Source organism: Dipodomys ordii, unplaced genomic scaffold (genome assembly GCF_000151885.1).
Source record: "Dipodomys ordii isolate 6190 unplaced genomic scaffold, Dord_2.0 Scaffold85, whole genome shotgun sequence".
Taxonomy (NCBI): Eukaryota; Metazoa; Chordata; class Mammalia; order Rodentia; family Heteromyidae; genus Dipodomys; species Dipodomys ordii.
In genome coordinates, this window is record NW_012267301.1 from 7,171,202 (window position 1) to 7,196,706 (window position 25,505).

The 25,505-nt window shown below is 39.0% G+C and overlaps 1 protein-coding gene across 2 annotated transcripts in view; it reads left to right on the forward strand.

Moving 5' to 3' along the window:
• Window positions 1-25,505, forward strand: part of Prelid2 (PRELI domain containing 2) — a 160,241-nt gene that overhangs the window by 70,759 nt on the left and 63,977 nt on the right. The window contains exon 6 of one of the 2 annotated variants that reach the window (XM_013025530.1): window positions 3,587-3,855. The exons of the other annotated variant lie outside the window; for it this stretch is intronic. The gene's annotated coding sequence lies outside the window, so the exon portion shown is untranslated. Of the gene's footprint in view, window positions 1-3,586; window positions 3,856-25,505 lie in introns of those variants that run through there. 2 annotated transcript variants of the gene reach the window in all.

Genomic DNA, 25,505 nt, shown 5'->3' on the forward strand with positions numbered 1-25,505 from the left:
GTCATAGGGGAGTTCTATGTGAAGTCTTTTGAGGAACCTCCATACTGCTTTCCAAAGTGGTTGGACAAGTTTACATTCCCACCAACAATGCAGTAAGGTTCCTTTCTGTCCACATCCCCTCCAGCATCTGTTGTTATTAGAGTTCTTGGTTTTTGCCGTTCTTTCTGGGGTGAGGTGATACTTTCATTGCTTTTATTTATTTTTTAAATTTTATTTTGTTGTAAAGGTGATGTACAAAGGGATTATATAAGTTCCACTTTCACAGTAAGTAGAACATACTTCCAGTTACATAAGTTACATAAAGTAATGAGTACATTTCTTTTTGAACAGTGTTACCCTCTCCCTCATTTTCTCCTATGTTCCCTTCCCCCTGACTCCCCTCCCCTCTCCAAGTTGTAAAGTTCATTTCCAACATAGGGTCTAGTGAGTATCACTGTTGCATTGGTTCACCCTTTGTCCCATAGTTTCTGTGAGAACTCATCCCTTCCTCAAATCCGATAAATTTACAAAATCAGAAACAGTGACCCAGGAATAAACCACAGGAGAAAAGAATGAAAGACAAATGAAATCACTGCAAACAGTACACTAAAAAAAAAGAAAAAAAAGGAAAAAGGAAAAGAAAACAACATGTTGACTCATATTAATCTTCTGTATACTTCACACATATTAACTGTTTTTATTGTTGTTAGGAAGGCTAAACAAGATAATGTGATTTAGTACAGCATGTAGCTGTGAACTCCGGGTCTTGCACTGTTGGTGAAAAGCATTCTTTTCTCTCATACATGGAATGATGGAGGTCTGAATATGACCTGGGCTTCCGTTGAGGACAGTGACAATAAATGTCCACAGTCCTGAATTTCTGACTTATTTCCATAGCTCAAACCCTTCAAATTCATAACCAGTTTTCTTAGAAGAGCATATGTAAAAAAGGGAATGTATACTCTTAGCACATAAATCTGCATTCCTCTAAAGAGGTTTTAACTATTCTGAAGACCAGCTTCATTGTGATATGATGTCCATTGGTGATTTAAGAGTCAATGTCATGGACTACCAATTGGTGAGTTGTGATTCATATATGGCTTTTTGTTTTGTTTTGTTTTTGTTAGTCATGGGGCTTGAACTCTGGGCCTGGGCTCTGTTCCTCAGCTCTTCAGCTCAAAGCGAGTGCTCTACCACTTGAGCCACAGCGCCACTTCCATGATTCATATATGGTTATGCAAACATCACCACAAATATGATAGAACATTATGAGGTTTTGATCTTACAGCCGTGATGTCGCTTTATTCTACTCCATTCCATTTTCTTGACTATTTCACAACGTTTTTGAAGCTCGAAATATTTCTGTCTAGAGGGAACTTTTTATTTACCTAAAGACAATTGTATGGAAAGAAAGGAAAAAGTTGTAAGTGAGAAAACTATTGATTTCATGGGTGGTAAAGGGTTACATTAAAAGAAAGGTGGGTGGGTAGCAGGCTCATGCCTGCGATCTAGGTACTCAGGAAGCTGACAGCGGGAAGATGGTGACCAGATGGGCAGAAGTATTCAGGGGATCGCCATCTCAACAGACACATCTGGGTTTGGTGTTGATGTCTGTCATTACAGCTGTGTCAGGAAGTATAAATAGGAGGCTCGTGGTCCAGGCTGGCTCAGGCAAAAAGAGAGACTGTATCTCAAAAATAGAAAAAGGCTAGAGGTGTCTCTCAAGTGGCTGAGCACCTGCCTAGCAAGCTCAAAGAACTGAGTCTAAACCCCAGTACTACTGGGCAAAATAGGAGAGATTCCACAGTTGAAAGGCAAAAGTCAGAAATCCATAGCATATAAGATAATCTAGCTTTTTGTCTGCTTTTTATACGTAAAGTTTTTTTTTCCCCTCTAGAACACAGCTGTGGTATTGACTGTGTCCAAAGCTAATATAGCAGAGTAGTGTCATTGTGTCTAACATATTTCCTATCTGGTCTTTTAAGAAAACATTTGTTGCCTTCTGAATTAATGTCTTAAGTTAATATCAAGCAGTATTTTGGTGACTACTTATCCTTTTAAAATAAATCAATAGATCATATTTTATGAGTCCAACGTTTGTAGTCTGAAAGTTTATTTTCCCTGTATCATCAATTCCAATATCATTGATTTGTGAAGAGTTGGATGAGGGAGTATGTGTGTGTGTGTGTGTGTGTGTGTGTGTGTGTGTGTGCAATCTCTCACTTGTTTGTTTTTTTTTTTTCACTCAAGGCTGGTATGCTATCACTTGAGCCACATCTCTAGTTCCTGTTTTTTGCTGGTTAATTGGAAATAGGAATTTCACAGACATTGCTGTTCATGCTGGCTGTGGAATGTGATCTTCAGCTTCCTGAGTAGCTAGGATTACAGGCATACAGATTACCGGATTACCAGCAATTGGCTTGGATGAAGCTATTTTACAGTATAAACAAATACTAAAATAATAACAGTAAAGGAGTTAAAACACTAGCAACAGTGGTCATTAAAATTGCTCATCAAGTTTAGTGCATATCCGAATGAAATAGAAACATGGGCTTTGTGTTACCACACATGTGCTGGCTGTAATTTACTCAGTATTCCCACTCTGGAATTATACACACACACATTTTTTGCTCAGTCCTGGGGCCTGGGTGTTATTTCTGCGCTTTTGTGTTCCAAGCTAGCACTCTGCCACTTGAGCCACAGCTCCACTTCTGGGTTTTTGGTGGTTAATTGGAGGTAAGAGTCTCATAGACTTTCCTGTTCAGGCTGTCTTAGAACAATGGTCTTTAGTCTCAGCCTCCTGTATAGCTAGGATTTAGGTGTGAACCATCAGTGCCTGGCCACTTCTCAATTTTTAAAAGACATTTTAAACTTTTTTAAATAAAGCTTTTTTGGAACACAGCTGTGTTATTGCCTGTGTCCAAAGCTATAGTAACAGAGTTGAGTCATTGTGCCTAAAATATTTTGTATCCAGTCCTTTAAGGAAACACAAACGCTGCTAGGAAGAGTAATATTTTTTACATCACATTGTATTTACTTCACATAGAATGTGACTATGTGGTATATGGTACCTAGCGTTAAAGATGCTTTAATAGAACACCCTGTTCTGTACGTCCAAGTAGACAATTAAAAAGCTCCGAAGGTGGTTTTTGTCATGAGCTAAATGGAGGTGCATAAATCTCACTAACCAATATGCTTGTGGCATTGCTGCTGACACATCCATTCCATCGAGTTTTGATTTCCTGTCATTTTTGAATAAAACAAATAGCCTTGACATCTGTGAGTTCTTGCCGCTGGCAGTCGGGAGTTAGGGCTTGGTGAGTTTGATAACATAGTGGTGTTGTATCATGTTGAAATGATTAAGACTTCAGATTTAGCTATATCTTAGACTTCTCTGAGCCACCTCTGCTGGGCAGTTGACTTAATAAAATAAGGGCTTTCTCTGTTCGAACATCATTAGGAGGTAGGAATGCAATTTCTTCAAGAATTATCCATAGTGATAGAATTCAAGTGACTCCCAGGAGTTACCTCAGCAAAGAGGCAAATAAGTATTGATTTGTAAGACATGTTTATTAGGTGATAAAGCTTGTTTTCTTTTCTCTTGCAGGGATGCTGTAGCTGTGTCTTAAAAAAAATTTTTTTTTTTAAAGACTCACGCCTGAGCCATGACACATCACTGGAACAGCAATACAAGTTTGAGGACGTAGTGTTCACGGCTTAAAGAGGATCTTTGCCTGCCAGGACATGAAGCGATATACTCCTCTGGGGCCTGCTTCACATTGTGGCACTCACAGACATGAGACTGTATACCTGGATTCTAATGACCCAGTCTCTTTTATGATTTTTACAAATAAAGGGGCAACCTGTATACCATGATGTTTAGGCTTCCTGAGGATGTCTTGTGATTGTCTGTGGCCGTGTCAGGGCAGCCAGAGACGGGATCAAGGTTACAGAGGGATCTTGTGCCCAGATGTTATGGGCATCATTGTTTTCAGGGTTTCATGAGATTATACTGGAGCAACTAAAGTGTTCAGCCTTGGCTCCTGGTTCCTCGGGGGCTTGGAATGAACAGACATGTACGAGTCTGTGTTGAAACTTAGCCATATGCGTATCAGTGTTGCAGAATCTCAGAAATCAGAAGACTTTTGATTTCTATTCATCAGTGATGCACGGCTGCCATTCCTATATCTTTGTACTGTAACTGTGTGTTCTGTATGCCTCACTTCATGGTAGGCCACTTCTGGGCTGTGACATGTATCACGTGGCCCAGAAATGATTGACACTGTGTGAATTGACACATCCTCCCAAAGAACTTGGAATAGAGAGAGGAAGACAGGTTGTAGTTGTGGATTCCACTAACTTGTTCTGTGATGTGAAAATGGTTTAACTTTCTGATTTATACAAGCAAGGTGGGGATAAGCAGGCATAGATCTAGATAGATCTGTGGGTTGTGATGATAAACAAAGTAGATTAACTCCAGGCAAACAAGTTTGAGAATTAGACACAAAGATGTGAGTTTGAATCCAAGTGCCGATTGCTTCTATTCAGTGGTCATAGACAGTTACAAATCTTTCTAAAGCTCATAGAAAAGAAAATGCTAGATGAGCTGATAGAATTGACTGTGGGAACTTGTTGGGCTGATTTAAGATCCTGTAGATCAGGTATCTAGCATACTGCCTAATGCATGATGGGAGTCTAGTCAATAGATGGTGTCAGTTCAGACCAGGAAATGTTTAAGGTCTAGATGGTGTCAGTTCAGACCAGGAAATGTTTAAGGTCTGTTACTGCATGAAATGCTATTGAATATCTACCTTTCCAGCTGTAATTTAAGGTGGTATTAGAGTGTGAAAATTAGGCGATAGCAGTTTGTATGTCCCATGAGGAAAGTCTAAAATATAAATGCATGTTACCGACAGAAAACTTGAAGAGCAGTAATAATCTGGAATTCATCTTAAGGCAAAAATTGGGCCATTACCAGTAGGTCTTGCTCTTTTCTTTTAATATTAAAAAAATTCCTGCTTAGTACATTGATAAGTTTCAGAGCAATTGCACCTTTTCATACATGTCTTCTACTATGCACCTTCTCTTTGTGTATTTAAGCTATTTGTACTGCCTGAGTTTTGTCTCGGGATAATTTCCCTTCTCCTTTTTTATTTTTAAAGGTTTTTTTTTTATTCTTTTTGTGTGTGTGTGTGTGTGTGTGTGTGTGTGTGTGTGAAAATACCGTATAGAGGGGTTACAATTACATGGGCAAGGTAATGAGTACATTTCTTATCAAGCATTGTTGTCTCCTCCTTTGTTTCCCCTTCCCATCTCCCACCCACACACATCCCCTTCCCCCCTTTTAAAGTGTTTTTATTCTCCAGTTATGTTGGAAGAAAAATGAGAGGTAGAAAGTAGAATATATTTTGACTATCTTCTCCAGTTTGTAAATGGCATTTGGCAGGCATTTGGAATAACAGCTTTTCCCAAAGTAAGAGGTGAGCTGAATTGCAGAAGAGGTGAGAGGCAAGAAATCTGGGTACGAAATAATCTTTAATCCTTCATAGTCAATGACTCACATCCTATGAAGGCTAGATTGTTCAATTTAGCTGTCCATTAGGATTACCTGAGGATCTATATACCATTCCTGATGGCCAGGCTGCATCCTAGACCAAGGAAAATAACAATCCCTGGAGATGGGACATAGGTTTTTATTTCCCCCATGTGATTCCAGTGGAAATCTGAGGATGGGGTAATGCTATGTGAAATTCTAGGTCACTTGCAGACATGATCTGATTTCTTGCCTACCTCCTCCGAGATAGAAAAGGATCTTTGTAGCAGGATTACTTGCTAGTCTGGTAAGGCACAGAGAAGCTGAATTGGTACATTGATTCTTTTTCCTATTTTATATATTTTTTATTGTAAGAATACTGTATAGAGGGGTTATAGTTATAGCAGTAAGGTAATGAATCCATTTCCTATCAAGCATTGTTACCTCCTCCTTTGTTTTTCCCCTACCATCCCTCCCCTCCCACCTCCCAAACTCCCCTCCTCCCCCCAAAAAAGTTGTAAAGTTTATTTTCAACATAGTGTCTTGTACATCTCATTGTTACAATGGGTCAACCTGTATCCTTAGTTCAGCAGTTTGTTATTTCCCTTCCCTCCCCAAATTAGAAAAATGGATATTTTGATTCTTTAAGCCAGGGTTGCCAAATGCATGCAGTTACCTGGTGGCCATTCTGCAGAAACCCCAGTGGCTGAAGATGAACAGTAGCTGCTCAGCTTCAGATTAGAGAGGCCCGTGGCTGATTAGAATAGTTCTTTTATTTTTAAACTTCCAGGAAACTCACCCCCCCAAAAAAAATCCTCTAAATTTTTATATGTTCATAATAAATTCAGAAGTGTTTACAACTTTAAAATCAAACATGCTTGATTTTTTTCTCCTCCTCCTCCTCCTCCTTCTCCTCCTCTTCTTCTTTTTCTTCTTTTTGTGGTTGGTCATTGGGCTTGAACTCTGGGCCTGGGTGCTGGTCCCTGAGCTCTTCAGCTCAAGGCCAGCACTTTACCACTTAAGCCACAGCACCACTTCTGGTTTTCTGGTGGTTTATTGGAGATAAGAGTCTCACAGACTTTCCTACCCAGGCTGGCTTTGAAGTTTGGTCCTCCAATCTCAGCTAGCTAGGATTACAGGCGTGAGCCACCAGTGCCCAGCTAAACATGTTTGATTTTGATTTCAGGGTGTTAAAAACTGGCCTAAACATCTCAAGTTTTAATCTATTTGTCTTTTTGTGTTCTGGGTGTACACTGAATTCTGTCCTTCCTCCAAGGATGCTTTTAGATACATTTTCTTCCTCATTTTCTGGACTTGCCTCACACATGTTTACTTAGTATTTTCCCCAACTGCCGGCATCTGTTGCTTTTATGCTTCTCATGTATTGTTGAGAAATCTTATGATCTTTTTAGAACTAATTAAGGCTTGTTAGCATTTTAAAATTATATGTATATTATAGAAGTTTACAGATAGCTTTGTATTTACTGTGTGGTGCAAGACACGTCAGTCATTACTCATCTCTAGCAGGCACAGGAGGAAAAAGGGTGGGGGCAGTTAATTCACACATCTGGTTGGCTGTTCGCCTCCTACCTGGGGGGGGGGGGCTGGGCCTGCACTACAAGAGGATGCCTGTGTGGTTTTCAGACTGTAGCAGACATCCTTCGGCAGGTGTGGTCTCTTCCCAAGTGTGGAACATGTAGACTTTTCCTCTAGAGATTTGTGCAGTTTCAGAGGGATTTCAGATCCACATTTTGCATCAGGTTCTCTTGGAGATGTGATTGTTCTGCTCTACAGACCACGTGTTGAGCTCTGGTTTCAGGGAAGTATTTTTGGTCCCCCTGTCCTTGGTTGGTTTTGCCATCTGTTGAGCCCCCTAATCAATACGGCCTATCACTCAGGACCCAATATCAAGTTCCCATGCACAGAGAAGTGGACTTAAATTCTCCCTAACACCATTGAAGTGCTTTTTACCAAGAAGGTCTATAATGGTTTCAATAATAAGTGGATGAGAAAGGTTCTGTATTCTTTTTATATGATTACTTTGGATATTTTAGAAGCAATATATATGTAATAGATATCCTATTTCTGGGAGAGCGTAAGGCATGTAGCGCAGCCAATTTAAGATTATTCTTTTAAGTTGCACATCCGTTTTGCTAAATTTCAATTATTTACATGGAGTTTCTCTCACTTGTTTGGTTTTACTTATTTTCTTTGCTTATATGCAGAATCTACTGAAGACTAATCTTTTGGGAGTTCATCATTTTTGTTTTGAATTATTTTCTTCAGGTCCTACCTGCCTTTGTTAAAGCTCCCCCACTGGGGCCTCAGATATGCTTTCTCCTTGAGTTTTCTTTTCCCCTTGCTGTTTGTTGTCACTTCTCTCTGCTTTTACCTATTGCCTTCAGAGCCATCCTCTAACTTAACTGTGGGCTTTGGAAGTCCTGACACCACACATTATATGTTGAGTAGCAGTAAACAGCATCTGACGAGGCTTTGTGAGGTCTTGCTCACTTTAAAATGAATGAACTTCATTATTATAGCGACTCAACTACCTTCCTCTACCTTCCTCCTCTTCAGCTAAGATTGTCAGACCTGTGATGTCAAGGTAAGGGAGGTGTGGCTAGGAATCATTTCTCATGATTTGAAAAGCCATTGTTTTCCCCAGTTCTGTTATATATCCATATATCTCTACAGATGGATATGTGTGTGTATACATATGTGTGTATACATCATAGGTATAAACATGCATGTTTATGTGTATGTATATATACATTCTGTTTTATAAGGTAGTGCATTAAAATTCAAACATGAATTTCTTAGGCCAGGTTTTTTCATTCTTAGGCCAAGTGTTTTTCCTTTGGTGTAATTGTAATTTGGAGTTACAGATCAGTTGTGTGCATACGCAACTCCATCCAGCAGTTGTTCTGAAGTAGAGTCATTACCACTGATGTTTATGTGTGTATTGTCATTCTTGGTGTACCACCTCTCCTAGTGTAGGATATATTTACTGTTTGAAGTAAGGATCTGGCTCTTTCCAGTTGTGCCAAATGGGAATGTTGAAGCAACCACATGCTGTTAGCTCTCTCCTTGCCCGGAGGTGAGCCTATAAAGTTCCTAGATATAAGAGGGGGTGCTATTATCAGTGACCTAGGTAGATCATGTGCAAAGGACAAGGATCAGTGGGGAAAAGAAACAGAGTACAGTATGAACGAACAGTAGCCTGAAGCCAGGTGGTCCTAAGGAGGAAGGGAGTCACTTATTCTCTTGCTACACTTTGTTACTTGTTTCTGAGATTCACTGTTTTTTTCATTTGTGTTCTTTTATGTGTGTTTCTATGCTTTGTTGCTACAATGACTTGTTCAAGTCATAGATGTTCTACATTTGCTAGCACCAGTGTATATGGAAGACCTTACTTTGAAGGATAGAATCGTTCAGTCAGCATTTATTGAGCACCTGATATATACAAGAGAAAGAGTTTTGTCTTCTGTTTTGACTTAATCCATTGGGTCAATAAAAGGCTTGCATCATCTTTCTACCAATAGATGGCTGTAGTTGGTACCAATTGATGATGAGATTGGATATAGTTGCTTCGGGTAAAGCAAATGATAATTACTTAAAGGATGCAGGTTGGACTTGGAGTGTAGCTCAGTGGTAGAGTGCTTGCCTCACATGCATGAGGCCCTAGGTTCGATTCCTTAGTACCACATAAGAAGAAAAAGCAGGAAGTAGGCTCTGTGGCTCAAGTGGCAGAGTGCTAGCCTAGAACTCAAGAGCTGAGAGACAGCGCCCAGGCCCAGAGTTCAAGCTCCACGACCAACAAAAGAAAAAAAAAAGGATGCAGGTAAAAATATGTCAACATGGGATGCATAGTTGAGCAATCACACAAATGTGTAGATGTGCTGTCCCAAAGCTCATCAGTAGATGCACAGTTGTAGATGATAATGTGTGAGTTAGTGCGGGATAGGCTATACCTTAGACAAAAGCAGCATCTCTCTAGGCTCAGCCTCAGATACGGAAGATAGAACAGGCCTGCATGAGAGCCATATCGGAGCTCCCTAGTGTACATTGATTGTAGGGTATGGAGTCTCTTTTATCTTCAGATTCTTGGACTGGACTCTTACAGCTGATCTGAGGACACCCCTCCCCCACAAATATGGTTACCACCTTAGCACAGCATTTCCTTGATCTCTGGGGGGGGTAATAGGATGATAGCTAATTATTGAGGGTGAAATGTGTGTGTGTGTGTGTGTGTGTGTGTGTGTGTGTGTGTGTGTGTGTGTCCTGGGGCTTCCTGTGTGGCGTCCTTGAGATGTTTTTGCTTAAAGTTAGTCCTCTACCACTTGAGCCAAAGCTCCACTTGTGGCTTTTCTGGTGCTTAATTGGAGATGAGTCTCACAGACTTTCCTTCCCAGTCTGGCTTTGAACTGTGATCTTCAAATCTCAGCCTTCTGAGTAATGGGATGCTCAGTTTTGAGGGTGAGTTTTATAAGCTCTCAATTCTTTTAATAAGCTTTGGAGAAATTAAGGCAAACTGTAAGAATGACAAACCCAGTTCATTGGGGTTACAGAATAGAAGTTAACTTACAGAAACTTATGGAAATTTTAAAATGCAGGATTAAATCTATTTATTTATTATTTTTGTACTGGGCTTGAACTCAGTCTTGGGCACTTGCTCATAGCTTTGTCACTCAAGGCTGGTGCTCTACCACTTAAGACATAGCTCCACTTTCAGCTTTTTGTAGTTAGTTGGAGATAAGAATCTCACAATTTTCCTATCTGGGTTGGCTTCAAACCTGGACCCTCACATCTCAACCTTCTCAGCAGCTTAGATGATAGGTGTGAGCCACCAGATCGTGGCGAAGTGCAGTACTTCTTGCATATCATAGCTATCCTTTGGCACCACTTGAGGATATTTAAAATATATGGCTGGGCATTGGTGATTCTCTCCTTCATTCCTGGATACTCAGGAGGTTGAGATGAGAGGATTGTGGATCAAAGCCAGAAGCAGGAAAGTCCTCGAGATTCTTATCTCCAATTAACCAGAAAATAAAAGCTGGAAGTAGAGCTATGGCTCAAGTAGTAGTAGAGCACTAGCCTTGAGTGAAAAAACTATGGCATAGTATTTGCACACTGAATTCAAGCCCCAGGACTGGCACAGAAAAAAATAATCCCTGAAAAACAGAAACAGAAGCCAACTCCATCATAGGTAGTTCATTTTGTTATAGTGACAAACATGAGTTACCTTTGTTGGAACGTGATCCCATGTGGCAAAACATGGTCTCATAATAACTCCAGATTCTTTTTTTTTTTAATACAAGTGTACTTTAATGATTTACAAACATTTTGCTCTCAGGATCCCTTCATATTCTTAATAATTATTGTAGGACTCCAATAGTTTTTCTTTTTTTTCTTTTTGGTTGGTCCTGGGGCTTGAACTCTGGGACTGGGCGCTGTCCCTCAGCTCTTCAGCTCAAGGCTAGTGCTCTACCACTGGAGCTACAGCACCACTTCTGTTTTTTCGGTGGTTCATTGCAGGTAAGAGTCTCGTGGACTTTCCTGCCTGGGTTAGCTTTTAATTTTGATCCTTAGATTTCAGCCTCCTGAGTAGATAGGATTACAGGCATGAGCCACCGGCTCATGAGCCACTGGCTTCCAATAGTTTTTCTGAGTTACTGTATTAGTAAAATATATTTAAATATTCATTTAAAGTTCACAAACTATTTACTGGTTAACATTTTAAATGAAAAATGATAGTACAAAGCAAAAAAAAATTAATGAAAGACCAACAGCTGAGTTACATTATGGGGCTTCAACTCAAGGTCTGAGCATGGTCACTGGGCTCTTTTGCTCAAGGCTAGTGCTCTAGACTTTGAGCAACAGCTCCACTTCTGGTTTTTTTAACTCCAGATTCCTGAACATCTCAAAGTTAACCTCAGTTAGTAAGTGTACAGCCAGGCCTTTTGACGTATGTGTGGTTCTTGGAGCTATATAAAGGCATGCTGCGAAAGTGGTGGCAGGGTGGGAAATAGTAACCACCATCCTGTTAAATTATACTCCATGGAGTTCTACTACAGCCTTCCAAGAGAAGGATAGAGCCATTTCCTGGCTACCATCTGTTAGGCTGCTGATGGAACCAACCTTTCTTGTGCTGGTGCCAGCATGAACTTGTAGATCTCAGGACAAAGGAGAAACTGCTGACTTTCTGATGATACGATTTTGTGTTCCCATTTTGAGTTTAGATGTTTCCAAGAGTTCTTCAGTTGCTCGAACTTTGAAATTTCTCCACTGCAGATATCACTGTGAACATTAGGGGGGAAAAATGTTTCTAGACTGAAGTCCCCTGACTTCTGGGGGTTTGTTTAAGGCTATGTGGTCATTAGTCTCATCTTTTAAAACCAGTCAATCAGTACAGGTCCTTCTGATCCAGGCTTAGGAGCTTCACAAATAGAGCAGGCAGAAATATAAAATATGAAACATTATGCTTACAGTTTAGTGTCACCTGAAGGTCTTAATCTCATGTTTATTTCATCAAGTACTTAAATTGCTATCAGGATGAAATAACATTACAATGAAAAGGAGAGAAAGAGAAGGGGGGAGAGAGAGAGAGAGAGAGAGAATATCAGAGAATTTAATGAACAGGTCCAGATCATAGTTCCTGTAATGGAAATGTGTGGTGGGAGGGGAATAGAGGAGGAATGGAGAAAGGACATAGACAGGCCATATTTTCATTGATCAGTCATCATGAGGAGGAAGCCCTAGTACCTATTCCTATCCACAAAGGACATTTCAGAGATGATGTGACTGTAGCATAGAGGTTTAGTGATTAGTTTGTCTTCCTTTTTTGACCTTTTTAAAAAACTTTTTCTGGAAAATACCTTTAGATGTAGCAGAGAAAATTTTGATACTGCTTCCTACTCATTTATTGGTGACAGGGGATCAGATCTTCAGAAAATGGCACATGTAGCTTGTGATGGCTACAGTTTTTAACTGGAATTAACCACTGTGCATTGGGCTCTGATTGGAGCTAGTCTCGCGTGGAGAGTAGACTTCATAAGTGTGAACCCAGAGCTATCATCTTAACTTGCTTCCTTAGGTGTTAATTGTTCTGTCAAATGCTAACAGAACTATTTTTTCCCCTAGAAAATACATGTTCACACCTTTTTTAGGCCCTCTTAAGGGAAGTGTTTTGCAGAGATGAATTGAAGAAGAGCAGGGTCAGGTGGGCTTTTCTCTTTTTCTCTGATTGGTCTGTGATTCTCAGAACAGGGCATTTGTTCCCTTGGAGATCTAGGGTCATCGGATGTTGATATGCTATGTGTTGGACCACTCATTTTTCACTAAGCTTTCTGGGGGGAAAAAGTTTTTTACATTAAAACAAATGACTATGTTGCAAAATGTGAAGTTAAAAAATTGGAATATATTCTCAGGAATACTGGTGGGGGATAGATTCTTTTTTTGTCCTTCTCTGTCTTGTTTGTTTATCTGTCTTTAGAGGAGGGTAAGAGGGGCACAGAAATGGAGGGAGGAAGTGTGTGGACAAATACACCACCATGGTACTCACTAGACACTATTGAAAATGAACTATACAACTTGCAGGGAGAGATGGGAGGGAAAAACTGGGAGAGAGTAAGGGAAGAGGTAACATTGTCCAAAAAGAAATGTACTCATCTGACTGATGAGTTGGTAACTCCTCTGTACATCACCTTTATAATAATAATAAAAAATATTTAATTAGATTCTTGATGTAAAGGAGAGCCAAAGGCTAAGGTGAGGGATGTGGCTCAAATGGTGCAGTGATTGCTTAACAAACACAAGGGCATGAGTTCAAACTACCTAAGTGCCTCAAAAAAAAGTAGTCGAGTTGAATTAAAAGAAAAAATTTGGAGGTACACTAAAATGCTCATAATGGTTCCATTCACATAGCAAGTACTATAGGAGTTTGGACCTAATGGCCATGCTGAAGAATGTCATTTTGGCCTCTTACAGATGCTTGCAGTAAGTACACCCCCAAAGTTCCAGGACTCTGTTCTAATGATAGAACAATGTCCTGATATTGAGTCCAGTATCTCTTCCGAGAAACACAAGATCCTTGATTAAAGCCATCCTCAATCACAAGGAAACCCAGAAGTCTCTAGTCTGTAATACACAAAGCATGGCTTTACCCACATCATGTAAGACAATATAGAGCAAATATCCAATAACTTGGATTACCAGTAACTCTGCCACTAGCCACATTATGGATTATTTTGAATACTAAGTTAATGTTGAAGTCTTAGTTGTTGAAGGTGTTAGTTGAAAGGAATTACAGAAGCGTCGTTTATTATATATTCCTTTTCTTCATAACATTTGGCAGTGATGTGTCTTTTTATTTTCCTAGTCAGGAAAACATTGCCAATATAGTGTTCAAAACTTATTGTTGTTTTTAAAATGGAGGCAGGTCAGACATACCTAGTCCCCCAATTTTCTCTAGCCAGTCAGTCTATAGTATTTAGTCCAGGGTGCTTATTAAATTCAATGGGAAGAAGTATAATTAGTCTTGAAGGGGTAAAATTACAAACACAAGGGAAAAATTAATGAAGCAATGTTTTGATTCTTAGTTGTAATTACAGTGGTGTGGTTAGCTCTGCTGTCGTGAAGCTCTTACCATTTCCAACAACAAACCTCTTCTCTAGTTTATTCTCTCACATATCTTTTCTCTGTCATCTGGATGAGAAATATACGACAGTTACCTGCAGAAATAACCGTCCTTTATATTTAAAAACATACATAGCTTTCTAAGGTTGGCCAAGAGAGTAGTACTCCAGTGTCTGTTGAAATAGTCTGTCTTGCTAAGGTCTGAATTTCCTTTCACCAAAGTGAAATTTGAATATAAACCTTGTAACAGATACGACACCATGCATCGGACTTGATTCAACTGTTCATAGCACAATGGTCTTAGATCAAAGTCTATCATGTTTAAAGGAGGCTGAGGATGAAGGCTGAGGACCAAAATTGACCCTGGAAATGCCACATGCTGGCTGGCAATTTGAAGCTTGCTAGGGCTCATTTTTCTCATAGAAGAGGAAATAATATGTACATTTATATTATTGGGTCATTGAAAGGATTGATTATGGAAGTGATGCTATGTCTCAAGTGGTAGAGCACTAGTCTTGAGCTGAAGACTTCAGGGATAGCACTCAGGCCTAGAATTAAAGCCCATGACCCACAAAAAAGAGAAAGGATTGAATGGGAGGAGAATGCAGTCATAATATTGAATACCTAATCTATGAAATTAAGAAAATTTTTAGGAGGGGTTGGGTTGAAAGGGATGGCAAAGAATGATGAGGGGGGGATAGTGATGCACAGTATTTATAAACTGATTTGTTGAATGGTAACTTCTTTGTACAACTACTTAAAGATAATCAAATATACTCATAAAAATGACAACAACAACATAATAGCTTATAGTGAGAATTCAGCTGTCTTTGGAGGCCATTGTGTAATATTGATATAAAGTCTTTAAGATAATTTTTAATGATTTTTTCTTTTATTGTAAAGATACTGTATAGAGGGGTTACAGTTACATGAGCAAGGTAATGAGTACATTTCTTGTCACACATTGTTACTCCCTCCTTTGTTGTTTTTCCACTATCCCTTACCTCCCCCTTTCCGAAGTTGTTAAGTTCATTTCCAACATAGTCTTGTGGGTATCATTGCAATGAGTTGTCCTTTGTCCTTTCAGCATTTTGTTATTCTCCTTCTCTTCCCCAAGTCAGATAAATGTATATCTAAGAAAGAGGGTACCAGAATCAAAGACAAGGATTGCCAAGAATAAACCAATGCAAAAAGAACAATGAAATAAAAAGAAAGAACTAGATACAGTACATTGGTGATAACAAGGTCAACAACCCAAATAAAAAAAGACCTGTTGTTTCCATGGTTTGGAGTTCATTTTAATTAGCATCATTTTGTATGGTCATATGTATATAGCTGTTGAGCTATTATGATTCTTTGCCAGGCCTATCCTAGGCATATACTAATTATTATAAATTAGGGAAACCATAGAGCCTATATTTCTTTGGGTATGGCTTACTTCACTTAACATGATTTTTTATTGTTATTATTGAGTTATACAGAGGGGTTACAATTCCATAAGTCAGGTTCTGAGTACAACACCTTTGATCAATTTCACTCCTTCCTACCTTCCTGCTCATTTATGCCTCCTGTCCCTACATAGTTCATTTTTTAAACATAATATACATTAAACATAAAGACTCCAGTTACTCACCATTTCTCCCTCCATTCCTTTTCTTCCTCCTTTTCCCATCTTCCAAATCATGTTTCTGCTTCCTAGTATTCATTTCTTTTTTTTTAATTGTGAAAATACTGTACAGAGGGGTTACAATTACATGGGCAAGATAATGAGTCCATTTCTTATCAAGCATTGTAGCCTCCTCCTTTGTTTCCCCTTCCCATCCCTTCCCATCCTCCCCCCACCCTTCCCCCCACCCAATCCTCCCCCCACACCGCACCAAAGTTGTAAAGTTCGTTTTCGACATAACGACTTGTACATCTCATTGTTGCAATGGGTATTCATTTCTATAAATAGTACTTAAGTATTTTATGCCTTTAGATTCCTTCCCTCAGTATACCCTTTGAATTCTTTAGTAAAACCATCTAGTCTTGGAAATTTCTGTTTGGGGGAAAATTATAAATTTAATTTCCTGTGAGGGAGGTGGGGGAGGGAAGGGATAGTGAGAAAATAACAAAGAAGGGGGTAACAGTGCTCCACAAGAAATGGACTCATTATCTTACTCATGTAACTGTAACCCCTCTGTACAGCATCTTTACAATAAAATAAAAAATTAATTTCCTTTGCAGTTATAAGGCTGATCATAGTGTTTATTATTGATATCTATCGGGACTTTAGTGCTATCTCATTTTACATATAATATTGGTAATTTGTGTCTTCTTTAGTTGTGTTAGATATTTGTCAATTTTATTCATCTTTTCAGAGAACCATCTATTCATTTTCATAGCCTTAGGTTTGCTTTACTTCTGGGGAGTTCTCTCAGCCTGCCTTTGAGTCTGGCTCTCTCATTACACACTCTCCCACAACACCCTGCAATGCTCCTTGTAAAAACTTGGCTCAATACCTGTTTCCTCTACTTGACTGTGTTCCTTCAGGGCAGTGATTGAGCCTGTCTTGAATGAGTGACATCCTCCGGAAAAGGAAGAAACTGGAAGAGATGAATTTAGTTTCTCTTTTCCTTTTTCTCCTCTTTTCTTCTTTCTTACCCTTTCTCCATTCCCATTTCTCTCTCTTTTCTTATCCAAAGAATTTCCCAAATAGAACCATACTTGGAGTTTTCTCCTCTTGCCTTGCCAACATTAGATTTTTATGATTAAAAAATAGAGTTGAAATTGTAGTTCTTTCTTAGTCAAATAGTTTCACCAAATTACGGCTTTATTTTGCACTTATTTGACTATGAATAAATTTATTCATCTCATTCACAACCTCGAGAAACTTGCTCTTGGCCCAGCTCAGTAGGAGGCACTGGAGATAAGAATAGATCACGAAAAAAAGTCCTCTTTCTCTTGGATCTTATGAAGTTATTTTCCTCCATAGATTTCTTGCATAGCTTTCGTGAATTGCCTCTTCAAATAGATGCTCTTCTTGCTGTCACCCTTCCTTTAATTCCTTTTGGTATTGGTTTTAACAAATATTTTGCTCAGGAGTATGCTAAATGTAAAATTAAAACAATCATTTTCACAGTTCACTTAGCATGTTATTCTGCTACGCCAGCTCATCCATTAAAGCAAAAATATCTTCCTGCAACAACTGGTGTAGTTGCTAATTTTATGTAATATTTCCTTTTTCTCAGCTTACATTTATTATACAAGGGGAGGGAGAGAGACTTTGCTGCTGTATCTCCACACATGATTACAATATATTCTGATCAGTCCCTCCCCGAAACAATGTCCAGGAATCTTGTTCTATTTTCATGGATGCAAACAATGTACTTGTGTAATTTTATTAATCAGAAGCTATGTTGGGTGGAGTTGTATGCTCTAGAGCATACCACCCTGTTTGAGTCCTTGACTCATTGTCTTGATAAATAAAGCAAGATGACAAATGAAATGTAAAGAACACTGGTGAACAATTCTATTGAGAAAATGAGGGCCAACTTGCTCTTTGACTTTAGGCATTTTATCATTATAACACGTGTGTGGCTCTGTTGAAGAGCCACAGTCAAAACATTATATACATTGCAAGGGGGAATTGAGCAGTTGGATTTAATGAAAGCATTTTTAACAAAAGCCAGTTGTAGTGTTAAGTTGTAATTACAAAGGCATGTGCCTAGACATTAATTTGTCATCTTTTGTATTTTAAAATGATGGTCGATTTACATTTCCCAGAGGTCAGAAGCAGTGAGGAGAGATCCCAGGCGGTAAGCCTGTACTGTCAGCAAGGTTTTTAATAAAATGGAGTATCTTCTGATGAACTAATACTCTTTCTTCCTGAGAAAGATTGTTTTAGCCTTACGTTATTCATGTTGATTCTCTGTTTCACTCATTTCACATGTAGCTGTATTTCCTTGTAGTGTCTTTTACTAAGCAGTTTGCACCTGTTGCCTTCAGTTGGTCCCTGAAAGCAAGCCTGTGGAGGTGGGAGCCGGTGCTTTAAAGATGAAGAGTCAGAAGGAAGGAAGTGGCGTATCCAAGAGCACACAGCTAATGAGCTGCTGAGTGAAGTCTTCATGTGGACACACACACTCTACTCCGGCCTCCATGTATCCCTGGAAATGCTTCTTAGTGACATTATGTGATGATTGGTGCATCTAAGACAAATGTCTCTATACCTCCTTTTAGACTATGCTCTTCACACTGTGCCAGATTATGGTCATGCAACTTCATCTCTCCTCTGTATAGCACTTTGATTCACTCGATGTTTCTGAGTACATGTAGAAATGCATCTTTGTGAAAAAGCTCTATTAAATTCTCATTAAATTCTCTACTGTGATATGCTGTTTCTTAGGGTGATCCTGACTGTTACAGTGAGTAAGCAATGATAGATTAGGCTAGCTGTCATTTTTCATCTGTAAAATGAAATGTTGGGGTTAATTAGCATCTGGGATATCTAGAAAACTCTCAGATAACGTAGACCACGGTTCGTGTTGCCTAGTGTTTTCCACTTCGTAGTGAGAGACGGAATAACTTATTTAGACACTCTGAATTCGGGTTTTCTTATTAGCAAAACAAAATCAATAATGGTATCTACAGAGTTGTAAAAATGATCAGCCCAGGCTGGCATATATTAACCAATCAATAACAATTAACCATTGAAATAGATACTCTTTCTGGAGAAGTTAGTTGTGTTGGTGAATACTCCCCATGTTCATACACAATGTTGTGATGAACACAGCATTCTTACTACTAATGGTGAGCACACATCACTCATTTGCTTATACAGTTTGGTCTAAAAAGTTTATATATATATGTATATACATATACACATACATACATACATACATACATATTTCCCAAGGCTCACTCAAAACATGTTATACTCATTGCACATGTAGTTAGTTATTTAACTGTCATGTAAGCTGATATGTTAGTCTCTTTTTCCTTTTTCTTTTTGGTGATATGAGGACTTGAATTAAAGGCCTCTTACTTGTTTAGCTTGCTCACTCTAGCATTTGAGCCATGCATCCAGTGTATCTTTTTGCTAGCTGGCTTCAAAATATGATTCTCCAGGGTCGGCCTCCTTAATGTAGGTTTCATATTATTGATTTTACAGATCACTGCCATCTCCAGGTGCCAGTGGCTCACACCTGTATTCTTTCTTACTCAGAAGGCAGAAGTCCCAAAGATTGTAGGTTAGAGTCAGTCTAGGCAGAAAATCCACAGAATTCCATTTCCAATTAACCAGCGAAGTGCCATACTGGAGGTATGGCTCAAGTGGAAAAATGCCAACCAAGTAAGAAAACTGAGCAGAGTGCAAGGCCCTGAATTCAAGCCACTGTACTAGCACAAAAACAAAACAACTAAGCCTAAATCACTACCAACAATGCGAATTGATTGTTTTCCTGGAGGCCTGGGGTCTAAAGCAGGCTTTATTAGACTAAAATGAATACGACGGCAAGGCTGTGTTCCTGCATGGTCTCTAAGGGAGAATCTGTTCACTTGCCTTCTCTAGCTTCTATATTCTTGTGCTTGTGACTACGTCCTTTAACTTCAAAGCTACCAAGGTAGCAACTAGTACTCTGTCTCGTGTCCCATGTCTTACGTCTTGAACAATGTGTGACAAGGAGTTCCACAGTGCTTAGGTCACTATAATGTATGACTGATGTCATTGACTAACTGATATTATTGTCTCTTAGATGCCTGTGGCTTCATCACTGTAGATCTAATGCTTGGGAGCCACATATTGGCTGAGGACTGGAGCTAGCATGACAATACTCTCAGTGTTCATGGGTACAATCAACAGATTAATGAAAATCCTGTGTAGGTTCAAAACTAGACATGTCCCAAGAATTCTTGGAATCCCCAGTTTTACAGCATGTTATTTCCCCTGGTGAAATGTCATTTATGAGTATTAGTACATATGCCCAACTGAGAACAATGAAATTGCATTCTTGGCCCACTCACTGGTAAGACTAGCTTCTGTGCTCCCTCTAGTAGCCTGGTTTTCGTTAATATGGTGATGCAACCTCATGCTTCAAAGATATTGCAAATGACTCCTTGTCATAAATTGTTGTGCATGCATGGATAGTCAAGACCACCCGCATTTGGCATTTTGAGAATATGCTAGTCATTAGTTATGATCATTAAATATGACTTGCTTTCTCTTTTGGGCATGTGGCAGAATCGTTCTTCCTTTCCCTTCTTCGAAATTGGACATGACTGTGAGCATTAACTTTGACCAATGAAATGTTACTGGAAGAGACAGGAGTCACTTCCACACAGAAGCCTAAAGAGTGGGTGTACAATGTATGTGGGCAGAGCAAATTCCCACAGCTTAGAGGAAAGCCCTAAGCTGTTGTTAAATACATGACAGGGACTTAAAGTGCAAAGCTGCCTATGTGAAAAAGGAAGGCTGTTGTTAAAACTGGACAAAGGGATTGGCACAGGCCAATTGCTGCATGATGTAGTTTGTGTATCCTCCATAATTTTCCTGTCCTCCCATAGATGAGCACATTGGTGGACACCAACTGATTCTGGTTCCAAATGTAATGTCTCAGTGCAATTCTTATACGTAGTTGTCTATTTATCTATTATCTATGTATCTACCATATACTATCATCTATCAATCATCTAGTATCATCTGTCTTCAGTCTATCACCTATGAATAATCATAATCTGTTATCTTCATCTATTATCTATTTATCTCTCTGTCTCTGTCTCTCTTTCAACCCCTGGATCCATCCAAAGAAATATATTGCCTAATAGTATTGACCTAGACAGCCTTACTATTCCCTTTAGCTTGGCTAAATTTCATAGAGAGAGATGTCTTTCTGACAATAGACCCCTGGTTTCCCTTTTCATTTTAGATTATTTATTTTAGAAAATATGAAATTGTGAATTCTTTCCATGTGAATTCTCCTATGCTTTATTCTATTTCAGCCCACTTTTTTAAAACTCAGTACTGCTGTTTGAACTCAGGGTCTCACACATGCTAGGCAGGTGCTCTATCTCTTGAGCCATACCTCTAGGCCACCCATTTCTTTTGCTTTGGTTATTTTTCAAAGAGCATAAAGTCTTGTCCCTTAAGAATACAATTTCCTACCTATGCCTCTTGCAACACAGCTAGCTTCACAGGTATGCACCATGCCTGGAATGTTTGTTGAAACTGAGTCTTGCTATTTTTTTTTTTTTGCATGAGCTAACCTTTAACAGTAATCCTCCAATTCTTACCTACCTGGGATTACAAATATGAGCCACTGCCTCATGGCTTTTTTTTTTTGTGTGTGTATGTGGTGCTGGGGATTGAAGTCAGATCTTTGCCAGGTTACTCAACTACTCTGGCCCCAATCTCCTTAATTCTAATAGTTAACTTTTTATCTCTAAGATGTAAATCTACAACACAGAAGTACCTTTAAGGGCTTTGAAGTGATTCCTTTACAATGTAATAATTGGAGGAGAGGTGTCCACATATCTGTGTTTCCACAAGAGGATTGGGCACCTAACTGAAAAAAGTGACAATTAGGAGACCCAGATGACCTAATCACAGGGACCCGCTTCCTTCCGGTGTTCGCTAGGACTTTGCATTGGCTTATCACAGCACTGAAAAGTCATCTTGTTTTTTGTTTCAGGACAGTTGAGTTCAAAGTCTCTTCTGGTGCAATCATCTTAAATAAAGTCTTCATTTCCATCTGGGAAAATGGGACCGGCAACTTGAGGGGGTGGGTGAGGGTATGATAGACAGGGAAGGTGTGGTGAAGGGGTGACACTGATTAAGATGCTCTGTACTCATAAATGGACATGTTGTGTTGAAACCCCTTTGTACAACTACTTAAAGATTTAAAAAAAGATGCACTAAAACCTAAATAACAACAACAAACAGGGTGTCTTGTGCAGTTTTTCATCTGGGAGCATGTATTAAATTTGACTAATAGTGCTGCTTTATTATCCAGAATAGCTATACTAGTTTCTCCTCTCATACCATCCTGTCAGAAATAGTGCTATATTTCTACCAACTCCAAGGGTCATTGAGAATTCCATTTGTGGGACACACACACACACACACACACACACACACACACACACAACTTTTTGCTGGTACTGGGGCTTGAATTTATGGCCTCTGCTGCTCTACCACTTGAGCCATACCTCCAACCAGGTTTTTTGTTGATTAATTTTGGAGATGAAGTCTTGTGGACTTTTTTGCCTAAGCTGGTTTCAGACCACAGTCCTCTAAATCTCTGCCTCCTGAGTAGCTAGGATTATAGGCATGAGCCACTGTTGCCTGGCTCTTCTTACTTTTTAAATTTGTATTTTAAAGATTCATTTGCAAATGAGTTATAATCATACTCTTTTTCTTACAGTCATTTCAATATGTTCCCTAAGAAGAGCACGGAATCAAGAAAATTAATGTGAATTTAATTTTATTATTATATTCAAATTTTGCTAGTTGTTGCCACATGGAGGTTTTTGTTTGTTTATTTGTTTGTTTTCTGGCATAGAGCCTGAACTCTAGGCTTGGGCGCTGTCCCTCAGCTCTTCAGCTCAAGGCTAGTGCTCTACCACTTGATCTATAGCTCCACTTCCAGCTTTTTCTGCTTATGTGGTGCTATGGAATCAAACCCAGGGCCTCATGCATGCAAGGCAAGCACTCTACCACTGAGCCACCTTCCCAGCCCCTGTCATATTGAGTTTTATAGCTACTTTCCAGGATTATACCTGTCAAGTCTCTTTGTTCCCTTTCAGGGTTATTTTTCTCTCGTACCCTTACCTTAACATTTTACTCTGTAGACTGTTAGTCTACAGATGGTGAATTTTCTATAGAAATGCTACTATAAAGGTGTTACCATGTCCTTTCAGGAACATGGTGTGAGCTTATGCCATTGTTGAAGGTGTTAACCAAGACCATGTGGTCTGCCAATGACCAACTTGCCCTTCATAATTAACTATGTTCTCATAGACACTTTGGAAATACAAATACATTGGCAAAGCATCTGCCACTTATCAATATTTGTTGAACTCAGTTTATGTTAGCTTAGCACAGACCTCCAGAATTCATTCTAACAAGTTCCTATGTATAGACATTTAGCCTGTCTTCAATATTTGCACTTACAAATAATATCAATGGGTAAGAAAATGCAAATGTGTTTTATTGTTGGAGTCATACCTTCAGAGTATATTTCTAGAATTGAGATTGCTGAGTCAATGGAAAATACGTATACAATTTTATTAGAGGTTGCAAAATTCCCCTAACATAAGGGTTGTAACATTTACATTTCTACCAGCAATGAGCAGGAGTAACTCACAACTATGCCAAGTATGCTACCAAGCTTTTAATGTTTTTGGCCAGTTTGCTTGCAAATAAATAGAATATCAGTGTAATTTTATTTGCATTTCTCTTATGATGAGTAAAAAATGATTTTATGTGATTTAGGACATTGTATTGTTTTTTTTTTTTTTTGGTCATGAACTCTGGGGCTGGGCGCTGTCCCTCAGATCTTCAGTTCAAGGTTAGCATTCTACCACTTGAGCCACAGCACCACTTCCAGCTTTTTCTGCTTATGTGGTGCTGAGGAATTGAACCCAGGGCCTCATGCATGCAACACAAGCACACTGAGCCACGTTCCTAGCCCATGTTCTTTTTATGAATTGTTTTTCTTTTTAAGATTTTTCTTTTATTTTTTATTAATTTTTTATTGTGAAAATACTGAGCAAGGTATTACATGAGCAAGGTAATGAATACATTTCCTATCAAGCATTGTTGCCTCCTCCTTTGTTTTCCCCTTCCCATCCCTGCCCTCCCATTTCCCCAAACTCCCCCCCCACCAAAGTTGTAAAGTTCATTTTTTGACATAACGTCTTGTACATCTCATTGTTGCAATAGATCCACCTGTATCCCTATTTAAACAATTTGTTTTTTTCCTTCCCCTCCCCAAATTATACTAACATCAAATACAGTGAAAACAGGGGTTATACTGTGTGTGGGAGGACATACAAAGCAACAAAAAATCACCTTATAAATATGTTAGAAACAATAGCAAGAAAGAAGAGCCACTTGAGTCCTTATCTTGGGATTCATTTTGCCTAACATCAACTTATCTGACCTTTTCTGATTATCTCAGACATGTGCCTTTAGTTCACTGTCTGACAAAGGGTTGGTGATTTCCCCTCCTTAATTTATTTTATTTTTACTCTTGAGACTCCATCCCAGGCTTATCTAAAACTCAAAACCAGGCTGCCTTAGTCACTAGAGTGTAGGATTACCATGCCTGATTCTTCTTACATTTTTGCATAGTTAAATCATCTTTTTTTTCTTGCAACAGATTTTTTTCGTCTTAAAATGTTTTTAATCCAGGTTGTAGGATAAATTTAAACATAGTTTTTCCAAGTACTTCTAGGCTTTTATTTTCTGCCTTAGATCTCTGGATCTAAGTTTATTATTATTCACAGTGTGAATAATGGACTTAATTACATCTCTCTTTTTTTGTGTGTGAAAAGACTGTCCATTTATCTCAGAACCATTAACACAAAATTGTGCAGTGTTTTGAGGGTCACCTTTACTGAATATCAGTTTTGCTCATGTACTTGGATCTCTGTCCAGGAATCCTCCGATTGTGCCTGTCTGCCTGCCTGTTGGGTACCAGTTCTACACTGCTTGGATCAGAGGCTTTGGAGCATACCAGGATATCTGGGAAGGCTCTCCTTTACCTAGCTCTGTTTTGAACTGTGTTCCTAGTTATTGACTTCTGCTTACTTTCCATATAATTTTGTCTTGCAGCATATTCAGCTTCTTTCTTGTTGTTGCCTTAAATTTCTGAATTAGTCTAAAGAGAAGCCACCTTTTTGTGTGGTTTCATTATGCTATCCCAAACCAAGGAACCCTCTCTGTTAGTTCAAGTCTGCTTTTGTGACTTTCAGTAGTGTTTAAAGTACTACTGAAGTAGGTAGGGACCATTGTTGAGGGACAGAAGGACAATAGACTCTTGGTCTTTAACCTGTTACCCATTAAAAACATACTTTTACCAGTTACACGTGGCTCACATCTAGCAACTCAGAAGGTTCATCTGAGGATTGTAGTTCAAAGCCAGACAAGACAGGAAAGCCCAGAGACTTGGATGTCCAATTAACTACCAAAAGCCAGAAGTAGATCTGTAGCTCAAGTGGCAGAGTGCTAGCCTTGATCAAAAACCGTAGCTAAGATATGGAACCAACCCAGATGTCCCTCAGTAGATGAATGGATTAAGAAAATATGATACATACCACCCCCCCACACAAATCCTATGCTTCCATCAGAAAGAATGACACCACATTATTTGTTAGGAAATGG